This window comes from Hemiscyllium ocellatum, chromosome 35, assembly GCF_020745735.1.
Source record: "Hemiscyllium ocellatum isolate sHemOce1 chromosome 35, sHemOce1.pat.X.cur, whole genome shotgun sequence".
NCBI lineage: Eukaryota > Metazoa > Chordata > Chondrichthyes > Orectolobiformes > Hemiscylliidae > Hemiscyllium > Hemiscyllium ocellatum.
The window spans coordinates 38208185-38225922 of record NC_083435.1 but is presented as its reverse complement, the minus strand read 5'-3'; positions in this window follow the sequence as shown (position 1 = coordinate 38225922).

The following is a 17738-nucleotide window of genomic DNA, read 5'->3' as shown; positions in this document are numbered from 1 at the left end:
TGACATTGGGAGGAAACCGGAGCATTAGAGAAACCAGTCTCCAACCAATTCGATTAACTCCACCTGATACCAAAAAACAGCTGGAGCCTCTGGATGCTGCAAATGGCGTGGACCTTGACAACGCTCATCAGTAGTGAAGACGTGTGCCCCAGGTCTTACCACTCTCCTAGTCAAGCTGTTCCAGTACGGTTACAACACTGGCATCTACCTGACAATGTGGAAAATTGCCCAGGTATGTCCTGTATATAAAAAGCAGGACAAATCCAGCCCGGACAATTACTGCCGAATTTATCTACTCTCCATTGAGACTAAAGTGATAGAAGGTGTCATCACCAGCGCTATCAAGCAGCACCTACTCAGCAATAACTTGCTCACTGATGCCCAGTTTGGGTTCCACCAGCATCACTCAGCTCCTGAACTCAGTACAGCCTTGGTTCAAACATGGATAAAAGAGCTGAATTCAAGAGGGGAGGTGAGACTGATAGCCCTTGACATGAAATTTGCATTTGACCGAGTGCGGCATCAAGGAGCCCTGGCAAAACTGGAATCAATGGGTTTCAGGGGAATACTTTCCGCTGTTTGGAGTCGTAGGACATCTCTGCAGGAGTTCCTCAGGATAGTGTCTTAAGCCCAACCATCTTTAGCTGCCTCATCGATGACCTTCCCTCCATCATAAGGTCAGTTGTGGGGATGTTTGCAGATGATTGCACAATTTCAGTCCATTTACCACTCCTCAGGCACTGAACCAGTCCATGTTCAAATGCAACAAAATCTGGACAATATCCAGGCTTGGGCTCACATGTGGCAAGTAACATTTGTGCCACATAAATGCCAGTAAATGACCATCTCCAAATAGAGAAAATCCAATCACCGTCCATTGACATTCATTGAATGTCACTGAATCCTCCACTGAGAACATTCTGGGGGTTACCATTGACCAGAAAAACAACTGGCATGTAAACACCAGAAGCTGTAAGAGCAGGTCAGAGGCTCAGCATACTGTGGCAAGCAACTCACCTCCTGACTCTTCAAAGCCTGTCTAACATCCACCAGACACAGTCAGGAGTGTGATAGAAAACTCCCCACTTGCTTGGATGGGTGCAGCTGCAGTAACACTCAAGAACCTTGACACCATCCAGGACAAAGCAACCTGTTTGATTGGCACCAAATCCACAAGCATCCACTCCCTTCACCACCGATGCTCAGTAACGGCAATGTGTACTATCTGCAAGATGCACTGAAGAAATTCAATGCAGACCATTAGGCAGCACCTTCCAAACCCACAACCACGTCCATCTAGAAGGACGAGAGCAGCAGATGTATGGGAACACCACTACCTGCATGTTTCCCTCCAAGCCACTCACCACCCTGACTTGGAAATATATCACCATTCCTTCACTGTTGCCGGGGCAAAATCCTGGGATTCCTTCCACGGTAGCATTATGAGTCTGCTTGCAGCACTGCAGCAATTCAAGAAGACAGTTCACCACCTTCTCAAGAGCAATGAGGCATGGGCAATAAATGCTCATCCAGCCTGTGATGCCATATCCCACAAGTGAATGAAAAATAAAGCTTTGGGCTGACTCTTTTAGATAATTTGGAGTTAAGTTGTGTTTTCTGGAATGTTTTCTTGCTGTACCTTATTAAACCTATGTTATTAATAACCTAGTCAGGCAGTATCCAAGGAGCAGGAGAATCGACGTTTCGGGCATAAGCCCTTCTTCCTGATGAAGGGCTTATGCCCGAAATGTCGATTCTCCTGCTCCTTGGATGCTGCCTGACCTGCTGCGCTTTTCCAGCAACACATTTTTCAGCTCTGATCTCCAGCATCTGCAGTTCTCACTTTCTCCTTATTAATAAGCTAGCTCATCTTGTAGCATATCTCAATTTCTGTATGAGAAAAGGATCCTGACTCTGGCTGCCCTGAGCGAGACCTGCACTGCTATCTGAAGCTGTTCTTAAGTTTTTTGTGCTGGGAACTCTTGCTTGAACCCTGACTTGACTGAGAACCGCTGACAACTCTGACAAACTCCTTGGCCTGTGTATGTATTAAAAAGCACAACAGGACACATGTGAAATGAACCTGGTATCTCTGAATGAGGTGGCAAAAAGGCAAGGTAAAGCCAATGCACGGCAGGGATGGTGTGAGTATCCTCAGACTGAGTGAGTGCTAGGACAATGAGTGAAGAGCCCAGAGCTGCAGCCTGTTCCAGTCTATGAACTCTGTGTGTCCCTGAGCACACAGTGACCTTGCTGATGGCCAGCACTGAAGTATAGGAGTGCCCTGTAAGTGGCTGAAAGGTAATGCCATGAGGGTTCTTGGAGGATGAGACATGTTAGATGCCAATGTCCATGCACATAGGGACATGCCCTGAGATGTCGGTGCCCAGGTTCCAACATGGAGGTCATATGGAGCAAGTGGGGAGCTGAATCCGCCAAGAGTAAGGTGGAGCAGAATCTTCTAGGAGTCTGAGTGCTGTGGGCTATGGAGAAATGTGTGGCAGAACTTGGCTGAACTCAAAGTCGGGAGCAATTCATGCCATCTTTTCTGCTCATCACAAGTAGCGTGGCAAGGATTCTTGCTAGATAGTAGCCAAGGACTTGCTCTGGTTTCAATGTCAAGTTGTCCCAACACGGAGCTGCTTAGGCAAGAAGGGAGGCTGAATATTAATAAGGCATGTTGAGCTGTTAACAAATTATTTAATAAAAAGTACTGACTATCAATGAGTTGCTCCCGACTTTGAGTTCAGCCCAGTTTTGGTACACATTTCTCCATAGCCCACAGCACTTAGACCCCTAGAAGATTCTGCTCCACCTTATTCTTGTTAGAGATTGTTACAAGACCATTCCTCCCATTGGTGTCTTACTTATCTGAAACCTCTGTGATCTTTACAGTGGCCTCACTATTAGGTCCGATGCAGATGATTGCCTGTTCCCTGTTTTGAATTCTCCAGTTGCATCCTCCAAGAGTTCCACATACACTTTAGCTAAAATTTAATTTCAAATTCAAATTAGTTTTTAATCATCTAGTACTGGTTATTAAGGAATCGCCAGTCCTCTGGTCTATTCCCACTTTGTATGCCTTAGTTTCTGAATGAATATTCTCATGGACAGCCTTTCTTAAGCACAGATTGTTCAAATTAAATTTGATATTCTACCTTGTTATAATTGCGACCCCGTAGAGAATCCTTAGCTTCGAGATCTCTTATCAATCCTGCATCATTACGTTACTAGATCTAAAATAGGCAGCTCATGGCTTGTGCGAAGAAACAAGTTCTGATGCATTCTTCAAAATTATCTTCCATGTTACTTTTGCCCATCTGAGTGGTCCAGTCAATATGCAGACTTAAAACACCCAAGGCAATTTATGGTGCTTACAAGGCACCATTACTTCCCAATTTATACTCTGTCCTACTGTGAGGCTACTTGTTGTGGGCCTATAGAAAACTTACACCTGTGACTTCCTTCCCTTGATATTCCCTACTTCCACCCAAACTAATTCCACATTACAATCTATTGCATTTATATCACTCCTCGCCTCACTGAAACCTTTCTTTATTATCAACGCTATCCTACCTCCTTTTCCTACTTGCCTTTTTTTGGAACATTAAATACCTTTGAATATTGAATTTCTAGTCCCAGTCACCCTGTAACTATCTCTCTACAATAACTATCAAGTCATTTTTCTAACTGAGTCATAGATTCATTTATCCTGCAACAAATGCTGTACATATTCAGGTAAAGCAATTACTTTTTGCCATTATTACTTCTTTTGGTTCTAATATCTGTTGCATTCTTCTTCTTGTATTTTCTACCCTACCTGTCACATTTTGATTATCATTCACCTCCTCAGTACCCTACACCTTTAGTTACTCATTTCTTTTTGATTATTTAAACTTCTCTTCAACTTAACCTTCTCATCGCTGAATAGTTTAAAGCCCTATCAACAACCCTTATTATAGGGTTAGACCAGAACGTCTGGATTCAAATCTCATAGCGATGTGACATAGCATGTGCGAACAGGTAGATTTAAAAGACTTGGTGGACGTGTTAGGTGTGATAACATTGACCAAAATCAACCAACTGAAGAAAAACAATTTGCATTCATGTAATACCTTTCATAGCCACCAGATGTCACCAACTGCTCTATAGCCAATCAGGCTGGTCACAGCTGTAAAGTGGGAAACGCAGTGACTAATTGGCTCACATTAAACATTGAACCAAAGACAAGGTAGTAATAATTCGATTATCTGTTTCTGAGGTGTTGAAGGATAAACATTGACCTAGACACCAGGAATTGCTCTGCTGCTGTTCTTTGAAACGGTGACATAGGGTCTTTTACATCTATCGGAGAGAGCAGTTGGGACCATCTGAAAGACAGCATCTGTGACAATGCAACATTTCCTCAACACCGCGTCAGCGTGTCAATCGTTATTTGTTTTCTGGAGTGAGATTTGATCCCACAGATTTCTAAATCGGCTGCAAGGCAAATTGTATCTGATACTGTACCTACGAGAAAAGGTGATGGGGAAATCATCAGCACCTGCTTAAGAAGGCAACTACGTTTCACTGGCTTCTGATAATTAACTAAGTGGACAGTATTTGAAGACAATTTCTGAGACACGTTGGGAGACTTTCTGGGGCACAATGTCAACACTTCACCAACAATTTATTACTGTTTCCTCATAATTTATTTGAGGACTGCTTATATGATAGCACGTGACGTTTTTGGAGACATTGTTAATGTGGCCAGGCTCAGCTGAACCAGCTGCTGAAAAGGAGAACGTGGCTGCTGACAGTAGGGAGGAAGGTGTTAGGTTACAGGATGATACAAATGGATTGGTCAGATGGGCAGATTCGTGGCAGATGGAATTTAACCTGATAAATGGGAGGTGATGTACTTTGGGAAAAGGAACAAGGAAATGGCAAGATGTAAGGAAGCTCAGAGGAGATGATCTTAGTCTACTTATCCACAGATCTGTGAAGGTGGCAGGTCAGATTAATAGGGTAGCTAAGAAAGCTTTCCTTGATCAGTTGTGGCATAGATTGTAAGAGCAGGGAGGTCTCATTGGAACTGGACAGAACATTGGTTAGGTCACAGCTGTTATACTGTGTGCAGTTCTGGTCGTCACTCTATACAAAGGATATGAGAGCAATGGACAGGGTGCAAAGGAGATTCACCTGGATGTTGCTTGGGATTGAGCATTTCAACCATGTAGAGAGGCTGGATAAACTTGGGTTGTTTTCTTTGGAGCAGAGAAAGTTGAGAGGAGATCTGATTGAGGTGTATCAGCCAAAATCAGAGAGAAGTAGAAAGTAATGAGAAAAAACCAAGCTTTCCTTTATTTTGTGCATAAATATAAAATGCAATATTTCTTCAATTTTAAACATTTCAATGACTTTTATTCGAATGAAAAACAATTTTACAGCAAAAGTTCTAGGAAAGTGGAAAGAAAACAAGCTAGAACTTAAAATACTTCATTGAAACAACACCTCTCTTCAATATGGAGTGATTTTAAAAAATTACAACCTTTATGAAATTTCTTGAAGAAGACTCAACATTTAATACAACTGGAGTGCTTGAGCAATTTAAAACACTGAATATTCAAATCATCTATGAAGAATTATAAAAGTCCTGTAAAAACTGAAAGAACAACGAATGTTGTAAATCAGAAACAAAACCAGAAGTTGCTGGAAAAGCTCAGCAGCTCTGGCAGTATTTGTGCAGAGAAATCAGAGTTAATGTTTCGCATCTGTTCTGAGGAAGAGTTACTGTATCCAAAATGTTAACTCAGATTTCTCTTCACAGATACTGTCAGACCGACTGAGCTTCTCCAGCTATTTTTGTTTTTGTTTTGTTTATAAAAATCCTGTAATGGCTTTTAAATAAATAAATAAACTAAGAGAAAAACAGCAGTTAAGTGTAATGACAATGGAGAAAAACATAAAACATCCAAGCAGATTTAAAATCAAACATCCTTTCAACAAGGAATTGAACTGAACTGTCTGGAAAGACAATTCTGTAATATAAATTTTTTTTAAGGTTGTGTAAGAAACCCAGCGAAGTACAACTGAACAAATTGCTCTATGTGATAGGTCTAGTTGCAGATCGTGTTTTAAAATTACAAAATGTAAAGGAACACACCTTCGACATGATTGTAAGAAAATTTGATGATTATATTAAGAATCAATCGTATAATGGAGTGAGCAAGATTTAATAAAAGAATACAACTTTGTGGAGAGCCTGTTGAAAATTAATTATCTTTATACATTGTCAGGATTTTTTAAATTACAACCAGACCGAAAATAATCAGACTTGAAGAGCAATCATACTGGACTCAAACATTAACATTGCTTTTCTCTCCAGAAATGCTGCCAAACTTGCTAGGTTTCTCCTAAGTGAGAAGCTTTCAGCTCAGCAAGAACCAACCCAACAGGTCTTGGGAATACAAACTGTGGCAGCATTTCTGGAGAGAAAAACAATGTTAATGTCTTGAGTCCAGTATGACTGCTGTTCTGGTTGTGATTTATAATCACAAAATAACCCACTTTTGATCGTCATTTTCCCCATGGCTCAAGGTGAATTTTCTTGTGTAATTATGTGGCTTTTCAGCTCATTATAAATGAAAGTGAGTTTCTGCATGTGTTAGGAGAAAGTGGGGACTGCAGACGCTGGAACTCAGAGTTGAGAGTGCAGTGCTACAGGTCAGGCAACATCCAAGGAGCAGGGGAATCGGTGTTTCAGGCATAAACCCTTCATCAGGAAATGGTCTGAAACGTCGATTCTCCTGCTCCTCGGATGTGGCCTGACCTGCTGTGCTTTTCCACCTCTTTAGATTAGAATAGATTACTTACAGTGTGGAAACAGGCCCTTCGGCCCAACAAGTCCACATCGACCGACCCGCCGAAGCGCAACCCACCCAGACCCCTACATTTACCTCTTACCTAACACTACGGGCAATTTTAGCATAGCCAATTCACCTGACCCGCACATCTTTGGACTGTGGGAGGAAACCGGAGCACCCGGAGGAAACCCACTCAGACACTGGGAGAACGTGCAAACTCCACACAGTCAGTCGCCTGAGGCGGGAATTGAACCCGGGTCTCTGGCGCTGTGAGGCAGCAGTGCTAACCACTGTGCCGCCCACTTTCTGCATGTATTGCATGGTGAATTGCAGGGGCCAGCAGGCAGGCAAGCAACAAATTCCTGCCCCTTCCTCTACTGATGTATTGCAAAGCAGGAGCTTATGGTTTGTTTTTTATTTGTTGACAAGATATGGATGACATTGATATATTAGGTGGAGGTGGGTACTGCAGATGCTGGAGATTAGAGTCAAGATTAGTGATGCTGGAAAAGCACAACACGTCAGGCAGCATCTGAGGAGTAGGAACATTGATGTTTCGGGCATATTCCTGATGAGGTGCTTTTGCCTGAAACGTCGATTTTCCTGCTCCTTGGATGCTGCCTGACCCGCTGCGCTTTTCCAGCACCACTCTAGTCTTGACATTGATATCTTGCCTACAGGGCAGTGAGAAGCCAACCACTTTGCTGTGGGTTTGGAGCTGTATATAGTCCGAAGAAGGTATGGAAAGCAGACTTCCTCCCTTAAAGGACATTAGTGAGCTAAATAGGGCTTTGGGACAATCAACAGCAGCTGCATGAACACCATACCAAATCTTTCCAGGAATAAAAATTGCACGCTCTGCCATGGTGTACAGCGTAACATATTAGTATTGATAGAAGACTCCTTGACCTATAGAAAATAAAGTCTGATGAAAAGGATCTGTTTCTGTTTGGCAGGGTGTAACACATAGGGTCCCACAAGCTTCTGTGCCGTGGTGCCTGATGGGATTTGTAGTCCTGTCGCACACCTCAGTGGTTAAGGGTTTGAACGCAAGGATGCACAAACCTGAGCGGCCATTAGATGGCACTGCCGGAATTGGAGGTGCGCACCTGAAAATGGCATCCCCGGGTGGGCGGTGCAACGCAATGCAGTGAGTAGGGGAAAAGTCTGGTAGGTGGAATATAATGTGGGAAAATGAACATTTGTTTACCTTGGCAGGAAGAATAAAATAGCAAAGTATTAGTTAAATGGAGAATGACTGTAGAATTTTAAGGTGCAGGGAGATCCAGATGTTCTAGCACAGGAATCACAAAAGATTAGTCTGCAGGTACAGCAAGTAATTGTGGAAGTGAACAGGAGTTTAGAAGTGTATGAGTAGACTTGAAAGAAGTGTAAAAGAACTGTTTTCAAAGTGGACATTGGAAGGATTTTTTTCATGCGTATGATGTTGCAAAGTTGGTGTGTAAAAATGGCAAAATTGTAAAATGGGGGAAAGCATTACACGGTCTATTTAAAAGATGACGTTCTTTTTGGTGCTTAGAATCAAAATGGAAGTCTAAACAGCAGCTAAAGTGCAGATGCACAGATTGAAAAGGTTTGCATTGAACAACCAAGACATGTCTTTTCAAAGTTAGCCGATTAATTTAAACCAAGCACTTAGAGATTGAAAGTCAATTAAATTTAAATCTGATGGTGATGACAACCTTGAACCAATTCGGTTGTTAACAAATTAATATGTCAGCACTGGTAAAAAGACAGGGACAATTGGACAGAGAGGAGAGAGAGCCATCTGAAGAGATAAGAACTTTCCAGCTATCAGAAAAGAGCACCATCGATTCATAAAGGTACATAGCAATATTTCAGGCAAAAGGATCAGAGGAAAATGTTGGAGAAGGCATTTTGGACACCAGAAGATGACTAAGAAGGCATCTTGGACAGAAGAGACAGCAGAAAAGGTATTCCTGTTCTCTGTGAACTTTGAGAGATTATCTTTTAATTTACTGTTTTCTTATTACTTGGATTTATATATGTGGGGCCTGTGTTGTTGAAACAGCATACTATTAGAATCTTGTTTTATTTGGGAATAGGTAGTTAGAGAGGAATTGCTTGGTTTATTAGTTGTTCTGTTAATTTGTTCATGGTTGGAGTTCAATAAATTATTACTTGTTACTTATAAAGCGAATATCAGGGATTCTTTTCATTTCACCACTCCTTTACACCAGATTGGGGGTGAGAGGTAGGTTACACCACTTGTCACACTTCTTTATCAGATTGAAGTAAGGTGTTTCTCTGGGTGTTTCGGTTTTAATTATCAGAGACGTGTTGACCTTCCCTTTGTAACAATGAGTCCAGTAACTAGGGGATAATGTTGAAAAATTAGTATTCACTCATCAAAGACAAAGAGGAGAATTCTTTTCTCTTAGAAAGTTGACTGACATTGTAACTTTGCCTCAGATGTGGTGGAGATGCAGTCATTGAATTTTTTTTTAAGACAGAGGTAGATTTGTGTCAGAGAAAGGAATCAAAGGTAAGTGGGATAGATGGGAATATAGAATTCGAAACACGCACAGATCAGCAATGGTCTTATTGAAAGATGGTGCAGGCTATTGGGCTAAATGGCCAATTTCTGCTCACAATTTGTATTCTGGCACCATATTAAAATGCGCCCAGATATCACTCACTAACTTTGAGGAGTCTGTGTTAGTTGTCTGTTCTTCCCTACCCTAGATTTGTTGCAATCATGCAACAAGCTTTTTCAAGATTTCACGAAAACTTGATTGAGTTTTTTGAAGAAGTAACAAAGAGGATTGATGAGGGCAGAGCAGTAGATGTGATCTTGATGGACTTCAGTAAGGCTTTCGACAAGGTTCCCCATGGGATACTGATTAGCAAGGTTAGATCTCATGGAATACAGGGAGAACTAGCCATTTGGATACAGAACTGGCTCAAAGATAGAAGACAGAGGGTGGTGGTGAAGGGTTGTTTTTCAGACTGGAGGCCTGTGACAAGTGGAGTGCCACAAGGATTGGTGTTGGGTCCTCTACTTTTCGTCATTTACATAAATGATTTGGATGTGAGCATAAGAGGTACAGTTAGTAAGTTTGCAGATGACACCAAAATTGGAGGTGTAGTGGACAGCGAAGAGGGTTACCTCAGATTACAACAGGATCTGGACCAGATGGGCCAATGGGCTGAGAAGTGGCAGATGGAGTTTAATTCAGATAAATGCAAGGTGCTGCACTTTGGGAAAGCAAATCTTAGCAGGACTTATCCACTTAATGGTAAGGTCCTAGAGAGTGTTGCTGAACAAAGAAATCTTGGAGTGCAGGTTCATAGCACCTTGAAAGTGGAGTCGCAGGTAGATAGGATAGTGAAGAAGGTGTTTGGCATGCTCTCTTCTCGGTCAGAGTATTGAGTACAGGAGTTAGGAGGTCATTGGTTAGGCCACTGTTGGAATATTGCGTGCAATTCTGGTCTCCTTCCTACCGGAAAGATGTTGTGAAACTTGAAAGGGTTTAGAAAATATTTACAAGGATGTTGCCAGAGTTGGAGGATTTGAGCTATAGCGAGAGGCTGAACAGGTTGGGCCTATTTTCCCTGGAACGTCACAGGCTTAGGGGTGACCTTATAGAAGTTTACAAAATTATGAGGGGCATGGATAGGATAAATAGACAAAGTCTTTTCTCTAGGACTGGGGAGTCCAGAACTAGAGGGCATAGGTTTAGGGTGAGAGGGGAAAGATATAAAAGAGACCTAAGGGTCCACCTTTTCACGCAGAGGGTGGTACATGTATGGAATGAGCTGCCAGAAGATGTGGTGGAGGCTGGTACAATTGCAACATTTAAGAGGCATTTGGATGGGTATATGAATAGGAAGGGTTTGGAGGGATATGGACCAGGTGCTGGCAGGTGGGACTAGATTGGGTTGGGATATCTGGTCGGCATGGACAGGTTGGACCAAAAGATCTGTTTCCATGCAGTACGTCTCTATGGCAATGCCTCACTTGAGATTCATTTGAGGCCTTCCAGGAAAGAAGGGAAGTTCTGTATGAAACCCTCCAATTTAAGTTAATCAGAATAATAATTAGCTCATGGTTATGCCGACTTCATTACCTGAACAAGGTCTCACTCCATTAGCACATCCGCCAACCCTGTTGGGGCAGGTTTTTCTGTGGGTCCACTAAAATGTTTACTCAGTCTTCCTTATCTGATGGGAAGGCTTCCTGCCAACGTCCTAGGGTACAAAGCTTTCTCTATTTTTCTAGTTGGCCGTGAGGAGAACCTGCATTGAGGTGTTGTTGAAGTGTGAGCCCACTCTTTGGTCTGTGACATCTCCGAGGGCATCAACACAGGCTAATAATACCCCTCAATTTGAAGGACTTTTAATTCATCCATTGCTAAGAATTTATTGCTCTCGAAGGTGGTGATGACTGTCTTTACGAACTGCTGCAGGTAGATCCACAACATGATTACAGAGAGAGAGATTCAGGATTTTGACCCAATGCTGATGTGGTGGGCATTTGCAGGTGGTGGTAATACCATTCACCTGCTGCCTGTGACCTTCTAGGCGGGAATGGTTATCGGTTTGGAAAACGTGAACTATGCACCATCCAGCTGCCCTTTCAATGTAGCACCAGGGCGTTTGATCCGAAAAAAACCAGAGGGTGAAGGGGGAATTGCAAGAATCTCTGAGGAGACTGGTGAGCTTCTCGCACAAGAATATGTAGCGACAGGCGGAATGCTTGATTAGAAATACCAACCACCCCCGTACAGGAGTGACCCTCAATTCGGCAAAGTCTCATGATGGACCCAAGACGTTAACTCTGTTTCTCTCACTCCATACATGCTGCCGGATCTGCTGAGTTTCTCCAGCAATTTCCCTCTATTTATTTCTCAGTTCCACAGTCCGCGTTGGCTTTTTCCCCCCGGTGATGTATATAGGTCTCTCTCCCTATCACGCACGAAGTGTAATTAGTATATGAGAGGCATCCCACCCTACAGAGGCTTTGGAACCAGTCTCTCTCGTCCATGCACAGCCCAAGCCGCAGGTCAACGCAGAAGCTCCGACCACCGGAGGCGCGGTCGGCTTTGCCGGCGCGGAAACTACATTACCCATGCTGCATATGGTCCCCGCGCCTGCGCCGAGAAAGGCGACTGTGTAGCTTCGGGTGGAGGGAGAAGAGAGAGCGCGCGCATGCTTGTCCGCAGTGCCTGACGGGAGTTGTAGTTCTTCACGCGCCGCGGCGGTTAGAGGTTTGAATCCGAGGACGCGCGAGCCCCTGCGGGCGTTAGGTGGCGGTGCCGCAATTGGATGTGCGCACCTGTAAATGGCAGCCCCGCTGCAACCCCCAACCCACTCCAGTCACAACCCTCACCCTCATCCCATTCTCCTTCTCTCCGTTATCACCAACTCCTGCCTCATCTTCCAACCTTCCAAGAGTAATTCTGCATAGCATGCAGCAGTCATCTGCTGAGAGGATTTCCGGGCGGTGATATATTTCCAAGCCAGGATGGTGAGTGTCTTAGAGGTTCCATGTACCTACTGCTCTTGATCCTCTGGGTGGTATGGATCGTGGGTTTGGAAGGGAGCTTGGACAAACATTATTGTTACTGCATAAGATGGTGATGGGTGGGTTTGCTGTTTATGTGGCTGCTTTGTCCTTGATGGTGTCAGGATGGGTTCCTGTGCCTTCCAATCTCACCAGCACTTGTGTCTCCATGGCTGGGTTTGGAGTATCACACTCTCTGGCGTTTGGTTTATTTTTGTCATTTGTATTGAGATACAGTGAAAAGTACTCAGCGGGTTGTGAGTTCATGGAATGCCCTGCCAGTAGCAGTGGTGGACTCTCCTTCTTTATGGTCATTTAAGCGGGCATTGGATAGGCATATGGAGGTTATTGGGCTAGTGTAGGTTAGGTAGGCTTCGGTCGGCGCAACATCACTGTATTTTTCTATGTTCTATGTTCTATGCTGTTTTGCGTGCTTCCCAGACAGATTGCGCCATGGAGCAGAATGGAGTGTTGCAGCTGTGGACAAGGTGCAGAGAGAGATCAGAGTTAGCACTGAGAAGTCAATTCAAAAGAACGATAACTGCGGGGGATAAGCTGCTCTAGAATCTGTTTGTGTGTGTATTTAAACTTTTATATCTTCTGTGTGACAGAAGAGATTGGAAGAGATTATAATCAGGGTGGAAGCGGTTTTGATTATGTTGGTTGCCTTCTCGAGGCAGCAGAAAGTATAGTTTCAGCTAATGGATGGAAGGCAGGTTTGCAAGATGGATTGGACTGTGTGGGACATCAGTAAAGTAGTTTTACTTATGCAAGGTAAATGAACTCTCACCAGTGTGTAATTGTCTCAGCCAAGAGCTGAGTCAACAAGAATGAAAACTATGTGAAGGAAATACATAATTGTTTTTGTATTAGCTAAAATGTGAATGCAAGAATGAAATGTGCCTGCAAACAATGGTAGATGTTACAGACAAATAGATAAGGTGGTGTGAGGGGAGGGGGTTAAGCTAGATATACCTGTACAAACAGTAGTTATAAGCACCTGTTTCCCACTTCTGCAAAAACAAGAACAAACCACAATCAAGAAGTCATGAGGTCATAAGGTCATAACAAGGAAGAGAAACAGATGGTAATGAAGGAGGATATACCTTCTTGGCTTCTCCACAGCGGGATGTGGTCAAACAGCCTTGTGAGGCCAGAAATAAGCACTTTGTCACAGACAAGGCCAGATAAGGCGAGAGATAAACAAGAGTAATAGGCGCCGGTCTTAGAGAAGTGGGAGATGTAAACAAGGGAGGAGCAATGGGATGAACGAATAGGAACCAAATTACATAAATGTTGTGTACTAGTTGAATTCAGTGTGCGTGTGTCCCTGCCTTGTGGACAGTGGACACCACAACCTCTTGCAAGAGTAAAATAAATGACATTACTGATTCAGATCTTGTCTCGGACTGAAATTATTGAAGTGAGTGAGCTTCGTTTCTCAGACTGTTTTCACTGTCATGGGTTGTTCCACTAATCACAGGTCTCTTGGGTCCATATGGGGGTTTGAAGCAGTTCGCCACGAACCCTCCCTCATCCAGGTAATCAATGCTCCTACATTAGTCATCCTGTACATAAACAACAATGAACTTTGTTTTCCCTCATGCTCTGTTCATTGTGGCAAGATCCAGAAATAAGTGAGAGAGCTCCCTCATCTTCCAGGATGCAGACTCTGAGTGAAACCACTGCTGGTTGTGATGTTCTGCACTGACCTGGTTAGCAGAATCTGGAACGTGCATTTTCTCAGCTGTGAGAGATTGTAGGTAGCTGTCTGTTTCTGACAGAAATCCTTATGATGCAGGGATTTGAATGCAAAACAGACCACTTTCTCTGTCTCTAGATCCAACATTCCTTGATCTAACTTATACCTTGATTTCATTATGTATATATCTTTAAATATTGTGAGAAAATCTCACCACATTCATTTCCCGCTCCTTGTCATCCAGCCGTTTGATCAGTGATTGGTGTTTGAATGGTGACTGTTACTTGTTCTTCATAATAGTGACCCTTCCTCGTCCCACCTGCATGGATAGATGGTAACACTCTGGTTAAAGTCTTCTGGAAAACCAGTCACATCTCTTGGAATTTCAGTATCCTGTCAGTGATCTCTGGACATTGAACAGTAACCCTCCCAAAGTTATTGGGAGCAGATGGATTGCATGTAATGCTGATGAAAGTCTGGTTCTATGCATGAAACAAACTGGACTCCAAAGTTGCTCAGCTGGTACAAGATGCAAGTATTGGATTGACCAATCACTGCCAGTCTGTGCTGGGACAACTCAATGAGGTAGTGGTGAGATATATTGATATGATGAGAGATAATGCCACTGTTTAATTTTCCAGCTATGGCCAGTACTCAGAGTACTCAAATCCAACCTGGCAAATTATGACCCCTTCAGTCTACTCTTGATCATCAGTAAAGTGATGGAAGGTGTCATCAACAGTGCTATGCTCAGTGACTCCAGCTTAGGTTCCACCAGGGCCACTCAGCTCCTGACTTCATTCCATCCTTGGTTAAAACATGGACAAAAGAGCTGAATTCCAGAAGTGAGGTGAGAGTAATAACCCTGGACATCAAGGCTGCATTTTTACTGAGTCAAGGATGTGTGGTGCTAGAAAAGCTCAGCTGGTCAAGCAGCACCTGAGGAGCAGGAGAATCCTGATTAAGGGCTTATGCCCGAAATATCGATTCTCTTGCTCATCGAATGCTGCATAACCGGCTGTGCTCTTCCAGCATTCTACTCTTCGACACTGATCTCCAGCATCTGCAGTCCTCACTTTCTCCTGCATTTTGCTGAGTATTGTTTCAAGGAGCCTAACAAAGGACTTGTGACTTGTTTTGCAGTTCATGGACAGGAAATATGAATCAGGATTGCTGCTACTGAACACCATTATGTGACTCCTGCAGGGGATTACACAAGTTTGGGAAGGTGCTGATGGAATTTTTTTTATTCATTGTAGGATTTGGGCATTTTTGGATAGACTGTGGTGAAATGCCTTTTGAACCAGGAGTCTCACTTAGGGAGGGAACGCCAGGATTTTGATGCAGCAGAATTAAGTCTGAATGGTGCGTGACTTGTTGGGGAGCTTGGTGAAAGTACAGCTCCCATGTATCTGGTGCGACCCTCTCCAATTCTGTATCTTCACAAAACCCTCAGACTGACATTGAACAAAAATACAATGTTGCTCACATTTCTATCAGGGCCATAATGTAACAGACCACAAGTATCTTGAGAGTCAAGTTTTAATGTCTGGGCCACTCCCCGCAACATAACCCAAAAGGTGTGTGCCACATTATTGAGGCATGCTGTGCCATTTCTAAGTGGAGCCAACAATGGGGAATTGGTCTGGATGCAGTCAAAATGGATGATCCGTGTCAATCTTCTGATGATAAATGTGAGTACATCTACGAAAAGGTTTGACAACAGAAAACATGATAGTACAATGCATCACCGAGCCTAAAAGTTCAGAGGTAATACCATTGAAACCTACTTTCAAGGTGAGTGAGCTAGATTTGGAGTTTGTTTCTTTTCTTTAATGTTCTGTTCATAGTCTGGCAAGTAGTTATAGAGTCATACAGATGTCCAGCGTAGAAACAGACCCTTCGGCCCAACTACTCCATGCCGACCAGTTATCCTAAATCAATCTAGTCCCATTTGCCAGCACATGGCCCATATCCCTCTAAATCCTTCCTATTCATGCACCCATTCAGATGACTTAAATATACTCAATGACCTGGCCTCCACAGCCTTCTGTGACAATGAATTCCATACATTTACCACTCTCTGGCTGAAAACATTTCTCCTTATCTCTGTCCTAAAAGGTTTACCCTTTACTCTAAGGCTGTCCCCTGAGTCCTAGTCTCTCCTACTAATTGAAACATCTTCCCAACATCTACTCTGTCCAGGTCATTCAGTATTCTGTAAGTTTCAATTAGATCCTCCCTCATCCTTCTAAAATCCATTGAATATAGGCCCTAAGTCCTCAAACATTTCTCATATGTTAAGCTTTTCATTTCTGGGATCATTCTCATGAACCTCCCCTGAAAATGCTCCAGTGTCAGTATATCCTTCCTGAGAAATGAGAGTCAAAACTGCACACAATACTCCAAATGTGGTCTGACCACAGCCTTATAGAGCCTCAGAAGTCTATCACTGCTTTTAAATTCAAGCCCTCACATAAACGCCATCATTGCAATTGCCTTCCTAACTACTGACTCAACCTGCAAGTTTAGCTTGAGAAAATGCTGGACTAGAGCTCTGTGGTCTCTTTGCACTTCGGAATTCTGAATTTTCTCCCCATTTAGAAAATAGGCCATACTCTATTCTTCCTATCAAAGCCCATGACCTCACACTTTCCCATGTTGTATTCCGTCTGCCACTTCTTTTCCCACTCTCCCTAACCTGTCCAAATCCTTCTGCAGCCTCCATGCCTTCTCAATGCTACCTGTCCCTCTACCAGACGGGCTGAGGCTTCGGGAAAGGTATCTGGGAATGTGATAGGTAGATGAAGGTGGGGGGAGTCGGAGAGGAGAGTGGAGCGAATAGGTGGAAAGGAGGATGACCTACATTTGTTGAAACCATGCTGACTTTGCCCTACTTTACCATACACTTCCAAGTATTCAGAAATCTCATCCTTCACAATGGATTCCAGGATCTTACCGACGACCAAGGTTAAGCTCATCAGTCTGTAATTTTCCATCTTTTGCGTTACTCCCTTTTTAAACAGGGGTGTCATGTTATCAATTTTTCAGTCCTGTGGGACCCTTCTGATTTGGGAATGAGGGGGTGTCCCAAAGCGATTGAGAGACAAATGGGATGGGGTTGGTGCTGGGAGAAAGGTCGGCCACTTAATTGACGTCACTCGCAGAAGTATTCACTCCATCCATAACCAATGCTCAGCAGCAACATATCATCTACATGATGCTCTATAGAAATGCTCACTAAATATCCTTAAACAGCACCTTCCAAACCCACGACTACTTCCATCTAGAAGAATAACCAAAGCAGATATGTGGGAACACCACCACTGACAAGTTCTCCTCCAGGCACTTGTCATCTTGACTTGGAAGTATATTGTGTTCCTTCACCATTGCTGGGTCATAAACGTGGAATTCTCTCTTGAATGGCATTGTGGGCCTACCTACAGCACAGCAACATTATAGTTTCAAGAAGACAGCTAACCACTGTTTTCTCAAAGGCAACTAAGAATGGTTAATGTTAGCCAGACCAGTAATGCGCAAGTCCTATGAGTGAATGAAGAAAAAAGTTACCTCCTCAAAGAGCTCTAATAGATTGATTAAACATGGTTTCTCTTTTACAGGGCAATGCTGATTCTGCCTGATT